The following is an 11,571-nucleotide window of genomic DNA, read 5'->3' as shown; positions in this document are numbered from 1 at the left end:
CTGACAGCTAAAACAATTTTCCTTCTGGCCATCGCTTCGGCCAGACGTGTTTCTGACTTAGGGGCTCTCTCCTGTAGACCCCCTTTCCTGATTTTTCATGGGAACAGGGCAGTTCTGCGTACTCGTCCTGATTTTCTTCCCAAAGTTTTTTCACGTTTCCATATCAACGAGGAAATCGTTGTGCCGGCTTTTAACTCACCTGATCTTTCAGTGGGTGAGGCCACTTTGGAAGTTGTGCGGGCCTTAAAGATTTATGTTGACCGCACTTCTTCGTTTAGGAAGTCGGACGCCTTGTTTGTCCTCTATGGCTTCCGTAAAAAGGGTTGGCCTGCTTCAAAGCAAACTTTGGCAGGTTGGATTCGTATGGCAATTTCAGAAGCTTATCTTCATGAAGGCCTTACGGTTCCATCCTCTGTGAGGGCTCATTCCACTAGGTCTGTGGGTCTGTGCAGCTTGACGTGGTGCCTCTGCAGTCCAGATCTTCAAGGCTGCCACATGGTCCTCTGTCCATACCTTTGTGAGGTATTATGCGTTTGACACCTTTCCCTCTCAGGATGCTTCTTTCGGGCGGTGGATTCTCCTTTCAGCACAGGAGCATCCCCACCCTTGAAGGATACTACTTTGGGACAACCCCAAGGTATCCTGTGGATACCCTATGGACCCTGATGTAGAAAATATGAGATATGGGCCCTCATTCAGAGCCGTACGCTCTGAGCAGAGCGCACGCTCTGCATGAGGGCCGGGCTCCATTTTCATGGGTCACCACCCACAGGCTGTGGGTCACCACCCACAGGCTATACGAGCGTGCATTTTGATGGCCGCGATGGTCGTGACCATCGCGACCATCGAATTTGCGAGCCGGAGCCTGCGGTTGAGGTTTTCAACCGCAAGCTCCGGAGTGATTTTGGCTCTATCAGAGCCAAAATCACTCCCACTGACATCACTAGTGATGTCAGTGGGCCGGCTTCTGACGGGAGGCGTTCCCGTGGGAACGCCCCCGTCAGGGAGGCACGCCCCCGGCACGCTCACCAAAGGGGGCGTGCTGTCAATCAACATTGACAGCACGCCCCCTTTGATCGGACACAACGAGCGAAGGAAAGTCCTTCGCTCGTCGTGTCTGGCGCATGCGCACGACGGAGCTCCCTCCGTCGTGCGCATGCTCAGTGCAGACCATCGACCCACTTGCGAGCGGACAGCCGCTCGCGAGTGGGTCTGAATCAGGCCCATGGTTAGAACTTACCTTTGTTATCTCTATTTCTACAAAGTCCATAGGGTTCCGCAGGACTCCCGCCCTGTCGCACCTGTGCTGCAGATGGGCTTTACTCTGGTCACCGGTTTTTCCGTCTCCCTCTGGTGAGAATGTGATTCTTGTGTGTGTCCAGATCTTTCTTCTCTCTCTTCCTTCGCCTCCTCCGGCCTATGGCTTGGTACGTAACTGAGATGCCTTGGCTTGGGGGCGGGGTATAGGAGGGGGACCCTAGTGCATCCTGGAAGGCTGAAAACTTAACTCTATGGTGCCCGATGCCTGACGTCATCACCTATACCCCAAGGTATCCTGTGGAACCCTATGGACTTCGTAGAAATAGAGATAAAAAAGGTAAGTTCTTACCATATCTCATATTATTCATCAAATTCTGAAAATTATGTATTTTCGGAATTTGATGGTGTTACTATCCGCCACTGTGAGGTGGCGTATAGTAGGTAACACTTACCTGTTTCCAGCTGGGAAGGTCCCCCGGCGTCTTCCTCCGGCGCTCTGGACTCTCCTCTGGCTCCGTCTGCTATGCCGTCATGTGTTCTCCCAGCAGAACACAATAAAGTTAAGAAAAAATTTTTTATTTTTTTTTCTAAACAACTGAGTGCTGCTGGGGAGGGGGACACACAAAATGACCGCAGCTGTAGGTAGTGCTGCGCATGCGCTGGGTTAACGAATGTAACAGCGCATGCGCAGCATCATTTATTATTAGCCATGATCAATATCAGTATATCACTGGTCACAGTCAGTTAATAGGGGGCCTGATTAATTACAGATCGCTATTGCGATAGCAACTGCGATTACACACGCAGGTCTGCTGCGAAAATATACTAATGAATGCAATCGCAAAGCAGTAGCATAGCAGTATAGAGACGGCCACTACCGCCATCTTACATCCATCTTACCTTGCAAACCTCCATAACCATCGGTAATATCGAGTGCCATCGGAGCCTCACGCACAATTACCGCAGGTCAGACCTTACTCAGAAATTGCTAACCTTCCTGTACGCAGTGAGCAGTGGCTAATTTATGCACGCTTATGCAACAGCGTTCAAATGGTGAGGTATGGCTGTGTTATGCCAACCACCCCTCCCATCACCACTCCAAACATTCACTGCTCTGCAATGCATAGTTGCCGACTTTCTGGCTGCTCCTTCCGGGAGGGAGCAGCCAGATCGGCAGGGCAGCGGGGGGCGTGGCTGAAAAAGGGGGCGTGTCCGGACGGGTGCCTGACGTTTGTAGGCGTCACGGGGTGGGGTAACGCGATCGCGTCATTTTGGCCCCGCCCCCGCCACACAATGCCGATAATACAGACATTGTGAGTCAGGGGGCGGGGTCAAAATGACGTGAATCGCGTCACTGGCAGCCCTCAAAGCGGGGGTTAAGAGTAAGTTGCGGGGGATGTCGGGGGGATCGCCGGCTGCCGGGAGGCTTGCCTGCCTTTCCGGGGGGGGCGGGAGCTGCACCCGATTATCGGGAGGCTCCCGCCCAAATCGGGAGGGTAGGCAACCCTGCTGCAATGGCTCTCCGGTGTCTGCGTGATCGCAGTGATGCCTTTGCACACGCCCCCTGTGATGCCAGTACGCAACAATCGGCCATCTGCATACGCTTTAGCAGTTGCGATCCGTGCTGAATCAGGCCCAGACTTGGGGGTCTATTTACTAAGCAGTGTTAGGCGACAGAGTGATAAGTGATAAGGTACCAGCCAATCAGCTCCTAACTGTCATCTCACAGGCTGTGTTTGAAAAATGGCAGTTGGGAGCTGATTGGCTGGCACCTTATCACCTTTCACTCTGTCTCCTAACACTGCTTAGTAACTAGATCCCTTTATCACTGTCAAGATCTTATTGGCTTCTGTCAGTTGTTATGTTATTAATGACAGGTGCGTGGCCTGTGGTATAATGTATATGTGATGACAGGTGCGTGGCCTGTGGTATAATGTATATGTGATGACAGGTGCGTGGCCTGTTGTATAATGTATATGTGATGACAGGTGCGTGGCCTGTGGCATAATGTATATGTGATGACAGGTGCGTGGCCTGTGGTATAATGTATATGTGATGACAGGTGCGTGGCCTGTGGTATAATGTATATGTGATGACAGGTGCGTGGCCTGTGGTATAATGTATATGTGATGACAGGTGCGTGGCCTGTGGTATAATGTATATGTGATGACAGGTGCGTGGCCTGTGGTATAATGTATATATGATGACAGGTGCGTGGCCTGTGGTATAATGTATATGTGATGACAGGTGCGTGGCCTGTGGTATAATGTATATGTGATGACAGGTGCGTGGCCTGTCGTATAATGTATATGTGATGACAGGTGCGTGGCCTGTGGTATAATGTATATGTGATGACAGGTGCGTGGCCTGTGGTATAATGTATATGTGATACCCCCATACAGCCAGGTCAGGTTAGTCCGTCAATGCATGTCAGTATAAACAATTGTAGAATTTCCACATTGTGAAAGACCTGGCAGATAGAATTGTGAAATGTCTTCTGTGAATAACAACATATGTTTCTGACAGCCCGTGCGTTCACTATGCCGCAATGCGTCACCATCAGCCTGTTTATCTGTCATTCAGTGTTTCATGGGGCTATTTATATCACAGGCAGCATAATAATGACCAACTTTTCTCTGTCATTAGTGTGACATATATAGATTTCTGAGAAATAATGCAGGAAATATACGTTTACCTCATCTAGTAACAAGAAAGCGGAATGGTTTATCCTATAATACAGTACAGAGGCTCATTAGTGACCCATGGAAAATGAGGAACGTCTCTAAGCTGCCACTGATACATCCTCACATGGCGTTACCAGGCACTTTCTCATAGAAAAAACTTTTGCAGTGAGAAGGGGGATTCATTCAGATCCCTCCCGTCCATCCGACTCTCACAGTGCACACACAAGACCTAAGGTCGCATCTGCGAGGTAACGCTGCTGGGACAGAATGCGAAAGTAAAGTTTCCAACATATGCAGAGGCAGTGTATAAGGTGTTAAATGTGTTGTGTGTTGTGTAGTTAAATTAACGTGTTAATGGGAGTTAACATATAGAATCTGTGATAAGTCACGGACTTAGGGCCTGACTCTGACCCGGTCGCAAGCGCTGTGAGCTCGCAACCGGGTCAATGGTGGGGCAGTGTGCATGCACACAACGGAGCCGGCTCCGTCGTGCGCATGCGTGAGACCCGGATAGTAACGGGCAATCCGTCGCTCTGGGTCTAGTACCAGGGGGGGCGTGCTGTCGATGTTGAGTGACTGCACGCCCCCTTTGGTGGGCGGGCCGGGGGAGTGGCTGCCCAGACGGAGGCGTTCCCATGAGAATGCCTACCGTCTGGGGGCGGCCCCACTGACATCACAAGTGATGTCAGTGGGAGAGCTTTCGGCTCTGTTTGAGCCAAAAGCTCTCTGGGGCTTGCGGCAATGAGACCCTACCACAAGGGTCTCGTCGCAAGCACGATAGTCGTGATGGTCCGGACCATCGTGACCATCTTCCTGGCCGCTCGCTATAGCTGTGGGTGGTCACCCACAGCTATGCGAGTGGCCAGGAGGCCATTCTAAATAAAAAAAAAGACCGGCCCTGATTCAGAGCAAGCGCTCTGCAGAGCGTCCGGCTCTGAATCAGGCCCTCAAGGTCTCATTCAGACCCGCTCACAAGCGCCGATGCGATGTAGAGGCCTTGCATACGCTCAGCGGCCGCACTGCGCGTGAGCAAGCCCCGGAGAGAGAAATTCTCTCGCTCCGGGGCTTACTAGAAAAGGGGCGGCTATCGATGGTGATCGACAGCTCGCACCGTTTTGTAGGCGGGGTGGGGGTGTGGCTTGCCAAACAGAGGTGTTCACTCATGATGTCAGTGGTGAGCTTCCGGCTCTAATAGAGCCGAAAGCTCACTGGGGCTTGTGGCAAACGGGACCCTACCACAAGGGTCTAGTTGCAAGCCCCGATGGTCGCGATGGTCTTGACCATCGCGACCATCAACCTGGCCACTCGCTAAAGCTGTGGGTGGTCACCCACAGCCTAGCGAGCGGCCAGGAGGCCGGACCAAAAAATAGATGCGGCCGCCCTCATTCAGAGCGAGCGCTCGCATTTTGAGAGCGCCTCTGAATGAGGTCCTTAGTGTGTTAACAGGGTCGTGGTACCCGAAAATAGTCCCTGTTAAGTGCAGATTGCATGCTGCCTTTGGGGCTATTTGAATCGCCCTGGGTTATCAATTAGCCTGCAGTAAATTACTGTAGTTAATTGAATTCCCTCGGTAAGGCAACTGCAAGTACTTCTCTATCTTCTCCTTTTACAGTTGGACACACAACCTTTTATGCTTTTAGACTTCTCAGACACTTGTCTTTAACTTCAGGACTTATGGCAGATTTCCATTCTTGCCAAATGCAATTTGGTTTTGGATCATAAAGAGTCTGAAGTACACAGCAAACAAGTCCAGCAAGCTCACCACTATACTTTCTTGGAGGTTTACCCTTGTTGCTCCTCATGGATCTCCTGTTTCTCGAATGGTTATCAACATTCAATGTCTCATTTTTTGACACCCATTCAGCTGCAGGCATGTGTAGCATCACAAGTCTCTGTGGTTGTAAATTGCTCTGGTTATCTTTAGCTGAAGTTGTCACACAAAAATCAAAGTCCCTTCACAGTATGAGCTATTTTGTTAGGGTCCCATAGACGATAGCCTTTGCTCTGCTTACAGTATCATAGTATGATGCACTTGATGGATTTAGGATCAAGTTTGCATCTTCTCTCATTAGGTACATGAGCATAAGCTCTGCTTCCAAATACACATATAGACTAATCTATATTTTACTAGTTCCTTTTCGTTCTTTTACTTACGTCATTCTGCTCTGGTGTATAAGCAACATGCTTGCTTGCCCTTCATGCAGCTTTTACATGCTGGTCTTACAGGATTGTCCATTGACATCCCAGTTTCAATGCCACTTTGATGCTTCTGTATATTTTCATAGCCTGGGTGTCCTAGTTTCCTGTGCCACAGCTCAATTGACTAGTTAGATTCAGCAGCTACCATTGCACGGTAATCCACTGTGTCTAGGGTATTGCATCTAGCTGTTGGTACCGGGTTGCTGCAGCAATTGCAGTTCCTCTTTGTTGTACACCATGGCCCGACACTTTGCATATTGAAATCTGTATCCGCTTCTCTCAAGTACACTAATGGCAATTGAATTAGTTCATAGGTCAGGTACAAATAATATGTCTTCAATGTCTGTGACAATTTCCTTGCCTTTCACCTTTCACATGTCTTGTGGCTCCTAAATCCATGTACCATCAGTCCTTATGATGGATATCTGCTACATTCAAGGCTGGCTCATTTCCCGTACTCACGTTTAGGTGATGAGGTGTCCCTTGATACATTTGATCTGCATTATGAGGCCTTATGTCCCAACCTGTGACATCAGGAACATCTAAACTTATTTTACTTAGGCTTCTTGTGCTTCAAACTTTTACACAGTAAGACAGGGTTATCAGCATTTATTTCTGTAGATATGTGTTCTGGATAGTGCAATAATTAGCATGTACAGTCTCTATGGTTAGCTTTGTAGTGCTAGACTCTAATGCTACTACCAGGATTTTGTACTGTGAAGATGCCAGGTTTATGTGTGCATTATTTTCCCCTATTGGCCCTCACTACCTTGAGAAAGCCAGTGGTTATAGCTCTCGCATGGTGCCCCATTTCCTTTATGGGTTCAGGGATCACACATGGAGCATGCAATGGCAAGCATACAAAAGAACTAGCTATACATGTAAAGCATATCTGGGACAGCCCCTGGTGGAGTATATGACCTGGCTGTGTATCTTTTACTAGGTTTTCTTCAGTGAGTGGTCCGTTGCTCGCAGACTGGATGGTAGCTCTGCCTTAGGAGCATGGCGGAACCTGAAGTCTCCTCTCCTGAACCAGCTCACACTCTTGTTTCCTTAGAACAAAGAACCCAGAGTCTCTGGTGCAGCCCCTTTTTATCCCTCAGTCCAGTGAAGGGAGTGGGTGGATTTTGAATCCCAGGATGTAAATGTGTCCTGAACTGCTTGGTATCCTTGCTGGGCTTGTGCTTAAATGTCTCTGCAGTTCACAGTTTATGGCCGGCCAGGTATTTCTAAGATAGGGGCTAGGAGTGATTAACAGATAGGAGGGGTTCTCTGGTCACCGGGTGCAATTTAAGGGCCTGATTCAGAGCCGGTCGCTATTTGCGCTCGCTCGTCCTGAAAATAGGGGTGGCTATTCAAATGAACCGTTCGCTGTTTGCGGTCTGTTCACGCCTCTAGGTCTGAACGAGCGAACTAAACTTGCGGTCATTTTTTGGGAAACTACGCCCCCTGGCCGCTCGCATCCTACGTCATGTCCGCTATTTATTAGATTAATCGAGTACATCGACCAAGGTATGAACTGCTCGTTATTCTTGTGGTTGGTTTTTGCTACCACAATCATGCGAGCAGTTCTGACTATAAAATAACCCAGTGACGTGGTCAATGACGCTGCTGTATTAATTATGCACACCCATAAAACGCCCGTTTTGACCTTTAAGCACGCCAGCGAACGGATCTCCACTTCCCGTTTTCAAGCACCTTCCCCTGTTACCACCCACATACGCCTCATTCTGTCACTCAAAATATCAGGCATTCGCTATTTTGCGAGCACACGATTTTCGGCCGCACTGACTGGTTCGCGCATGCGTATTACGATCCGTACGCATGTGCAGTTGGGCAAACATCGCTCGGAGCGAACGAGCAGCCACTTGCGTCCGGCTCTGAATCAGGCCCTAAGAACCAAAGTATTGTCGGCACATTTTCTAGCAGAAGTACCGCATATTGCAGAGGGTCTCTTGCAGTTGCCATTGTGACTATGCCGTGCGATGCCTGTGTGGGCAGGGGGATCATCACACTCATCATCTATTATGTTGCCCACTTAAATCAATTGCTAAGAGTGGGATAACTTTCTGTCTATATACCTGATCATTTTCTTGCATACACTAAACTTTGTTGCGTACAATGTGCACCTCAAGATAATGCTTCTCATTAGCCCTTTATCTTCATAAGCCATTTGCAGAGTTACCCACATATCATGTGCAGTCTCTTTACCGTGGATGATGGAATAAACCTGTGATTCCACAGCTAGACCAATTGTACCCAATAGCTCTATCTACTTCTTCGGAGCTTGCATTATCACCAGGGTTGCTAGTGATTTCCCATGACCTGTTGGTAGTGCCAGTGTATGGGGATCAGAAGCTATTAGTTTCAGACTGTAGCCTATTAACAGAGTAGCGGTAGCGACGATGTGCAGTGGAACGACACTGGGTGGTATATTTCTGTGAGTCTCAGAAGTATGTCCATACACTAGGATCACCAGGGAGGAAAGACGCACTAACAAGGCGCTCGTGCGTAGTAGTGAATGTTGGAGGTCAGGCTTCTGGCAGGTCCTATAGACCGCTGTCTCATTTACCTGTTTGCACTGAGGATGGAGGTAGCGCAGGAGAACTCCTCATCCAACGCTGACCGACATGAATATAATGATAGATCGCCATGACAATAGTGAGTAGCGGTGATAAGGGATGTTAGTTTTTGGGGTAGGCTCTGCAACTTTTTTTTTTCTAAATAGGCCACTAAATATCGAAGTTGTACTGTACTGCCAATTATCCCACCTGGGCATGCCTCTGACTAATTACACATATGCCTATCTTCTCTAGATCACTGCTTCTCTGATCCACATTTATGTTATAAATAAGTCATGGCAATAAAGGAATATTACATCCATCAGTGCAAAATGAGCTTTCACATCTGTCGTCGTGGTTTATATAATCATATGTTGTGTTTACGTTACTGTGACTTGCTTAGCCTTGGAGGCAGATGCGTATACACCCACCGGGGGGCATGTCACCTGCAGGTGCAGCACCATTTGGCTGCTTCTCATTGGCTGATTGTGTTGTGACGCCTTCTGCTGATAACTCATTAACATTGTGGATATATCCTATAGTGTGTGCAGTGTTTCTACTGCAGGACAGGACTGTTAAAGGGGAAAACAACAGAAGTTAGTGTTTAATTTACATTTGTGTTTGGTATTTGTGTTACTATGTAATTCCATTTTATGTGGAATATGTCACTCACATTTATTAATAAGATTTCCCAGACACTATTCTCCATAGTGTATAGGACAGTCTGGCTGGCATTGAGGCTCTACCCTATGGAATGGTGCCGCCTGATGGGGTGAGGTGTTCTTGCTATCATGTCATTGTGACCATGCCCCCACTATACAAAGCCGCTATTCCCTGCATTGTTAAGGATGGTGGTGGTGGGGGGGGCCCTGATGATGCAGTACAACACGAATTGCATCAAGTCCCCGGACTCGAATGCAGAAGACTGAAGTTTCTATGTGTGACTGAATGACTGAATGATGGTACTCTCACTGTGGTGCAGTTCATTTTCTGCAGATAAGACGCTTCTGTAAATAATAAAATCACCCACTAAACACACAAAGACAAGGTGCTGTGCCACTTTTAATTGACATAACCAAAATATACATCTGTTAGTAAATGTATGTGATCTGTTAAACGAATACAAGTTATACAGGTAGGAATAGGGAAATAACTGCTGCTTTCCGGCAGTAATCTTGTCCATGGACTGTTATGAGTCCCAAGGACTGCTCCATGCAAACCCCCTAGAACCCAGCATAGCAAGGTCTTCCGCCACTAAAAGCCACCCATTGCTCCCTTAGAACCAAACACGTTCACCAATACTTAGATGACCGCCTGGTCTTAATACTCGGGGAAGTAGCAGTTTGCATGAATAACAAATGGGATCCAGTGGAGATGTGAAGAACAGGAAGCAAAAAGTCAATGGCATGGCAAAGGAACCGATGGTGTAGCTTGAGAGCTGACGGTGCGGCTTAGGAGCGGATGGTGTGGCTTGAGAGATGATGGTGCAGCTTGAAAGCTGATGGCGCAGCTAAGGAGCTGATGGTGCGGCTTGAGAGCCCATACACAAGTTGGTGTACTGGAGATATGGCTTTGAGGGCCGATGGTGTGGCTTAGAGCTGGTAGCAGAAGTTGGTGAGCTGCTGGAGCACTTTGAGAGCCAATGGTGTGGCTAAAGAGCCGATGGTTTGGCTTCAGAGCCGGTACACAAGTTGGTGTACTAGAGATGTGGCTTTGAGAGCCGATGGTGTGGCTTGAGAGCCGGTACACAAGTTGGTGTGCTAGAGATGCAGCTTTGAGAGCCGATGGCGTGGCTTAGGAGCCGGTACACAAGTTGGTATACTAGAGATGCGGCTTTGAGAGCCAATGGTGCGGCTAAAGCCGATGAGTCGGCTTGAGAGCTGGTACACAAGTTGGTATACAGGAGATGCGGCTTTGAGAGCTGATGGTGTGGCTTGAGAGCCGGTACACAAGTTGGTGTGCTAGAGATGCAGCTTTGAGAGCCGATGGCATGGCTTAGGAGCCGGTACACAAGTTGGTATACTAGAGATGCAGCTTTGAGAGCCAATGGTGCAGCTAAAGCCAATGAGTCGGCTTGAGAGCTGGTACACAAGTTGGTATACTGGAGATGCGGCTTTGAGAGCCGATGGTGTGGCTTGAGAGCCGGTACACAAGTTGGTGTGCTAGAGATGCAGCTTTGAGAGCCGATGGTGTGGCTTAGGAGCCGGTACACAAGTTGGTGTACTAGAGATGTGGCTTGAGAGCCAATGGTGTGGCTAAAGAGCTGATGAGTTGGCTTGAGAGCCGGTACACAAGTTGGTGTACTGGAGTTGCGGCTTTGAGAGCTGAAGGTGTGGCTTGAGAGCCGGTACACAAGTTGGTGTGCTAGAGATGCAGCTTTGAGAGCTGATGGTGTGGCTTGAGAGCCAGTACACAAGTTGGTGTGCTAGAGATGCAGCTTTGAGAGCCAATGGTGTGGCTTAGGAGCTGGTACACAAGTTTGTGTACTGGCGATGTGGCTTTGAGACCCAATGGTGCAGCTTGAGAGCCGGTACACAAGTTGGTGTACTGAAGATGCGGCTTTTAGAGCTGATGGTGCGGCTTGAGAGCACCTGGGAAGCCGATGGAAAAGCATGGGAGCCGTTGGCAGCACGGAAGCTGCTGGTGCAGCCATAAAGCCGATAACCAGTGGCTAGGCAATACAGCTGGAGAACCAGGACACAGTATAGCGAGAAGGCACAGAATGCTGACCATGCAGCAGAGTCGAGAGACCCAAAAGGAATGCTATAGTTGGTGAGGCGGCAAAAGGCCAGTGTGCACAAATAGGAGAAAGAACCAATCACGCTGTGCTGTGGATAACACGTGACCTCCTGTGGCGGGCAGATCGC

Source organism: Taudactylus pleione, unplaced genomic scaffold (genome assembly GCF_031769625.1).
Source record: "Taudactylus pleione unplaced genomic scaffold, aTauple2 ptg000362l, whole genome shotgun sequence".
In the NCBI taxonomy this organism is placed as follows: Eukaryota; Metazoa; Chordata; class Amphibia; order Anura; family Myobatrachidae; genus Taudactylus; species Taudactylus pleione.
This window is presented reverse-complemented; position numbering follows the sequence as displayed.